Below are 1,467 nucleotides of genomic sequence, written 5' to 3' on the forward strand. Positions count from 1 at the left end.
AAACCATGCTAAAGGTGGAAAAAATCGAATCAATGTTAGTTTGTTCGGGTTTAATCCTTGCGCAAGTACGATGTAATTTATTTTTAATAAACGAAAGGACACAGGTAAGGAAATTATCACGTCAAAGAGAGATTCCCGTTTTTCGAACAGCTCCATACCTAGATTCCATTCTTTTAATTCTATTCATGAAAATATGAATTCGCACAAATGTCCGTCAGCTAATTATTTATGTATCAATCTCCATCGATAATCTCGCAACATCAAGAAACTTCTGATCAACACAAACCCACACGAACGTCACCTGAGCGGATAACAGCGGGCGTATCAGTGTCGCCCTGACCTACCTCTCACGCTTGCTAAACTCGAATCCCGAATCGTATCAGTTCTCCTGCCGCCCACCAGAGACAAAGGAAAATAAACCGGACAGGCAAAACCCTGTCAATTCCACAACTAGTTCGTATTTCTCGTTCGTTCGAGAAACGAATCGTTCGGCAAGTTAAGTTCGAGCTCGAGTATGGATCTCGAGAAGAAGTAGAGAGAAGAGAAGAAGAAGCAGAAGAGAAGGAAGAAGATGAAGAGGTCGTTGTTGCAGAAGGGAAAGGGGCTAACTTAAAGAGATCGGACCAGCCGCGTTACGAGGAAAAAGCGAGAGGGCGGTTTCGCATACCTTCTCCGTCGGCTGCAAATAAAAGCTCGCTTCGCCGCTGTTTCTTCGGTCGTTATCTCATGCGTATAATCTAAAGCAGGCCGTAAAGGCTTCTATATAGGAATGTTGTGGCGTTTCATTCGTTCTAGGACCAGCTTCAGAAACAGTTCGGTCACTATAGGTACGTGTTTCGTGTGGTTATGTTCCTAATACGCGGGTCGTTTCTATGCCCTGGCTGTTGCGCAATTACGCGAGCAAGTGGTGGATAAGCGATTTTTCGCGGGAAATAAGAGGCCACGATCATCGATTCTTCTTCTCTATGAAACTCACCCAGGTTGCGATTTCGTCGGTTCCCATTCCTCGTTCAATAGACCAGTTCTACTTTGCTTCTATGTAGCCTCCGATCGATTTTTAACCCTTCTATTGAAACAGAAATTCAGATAAACCTTCGAGCACGGGATCAAATTATACTCTACGTAATATAGTCGCTAAATTTTGCTGCCTACAAGAATGTAACTAATATCGCGTGTTCTTGCATCAACCGTTGCAAGTACAGAGGATTTCTCTTATGGAAAATATGGTCTCGAATAATCGGAAAAGAAAGAAATCTGAAATTCATCGACGTTTATTAGAGACTAATACCTTTAAATCTTCTCTAAGCAGAAAAACACCTCCTAAAATATAAATCTGCAAGAACCATGAAAATCGCTGGAGACAAAAATTCTCAACTTCTGTAGAACAAAATTAAGTCTATTCTCAACGAAAATGTTACAATTATATCAGACCTTCTCTCGAAACAAAAAAAAAAAAAAAAAAAAAAA

This window comes from Bombus impatiens, unplaced genomic scaffold (genome assembly GCF_000188095.3).
Source record: "Bombus impatiens unplaced genomic scaffold, BIMP_2.2 scf_0054, whole genome shotgun sequence".
Taxonomy (NCBI): Eukaryota; Metazoa; Arthropoda; class Insecta; order Hymenoptera; family Apidae; genus Bombus; species Bombus impatiens.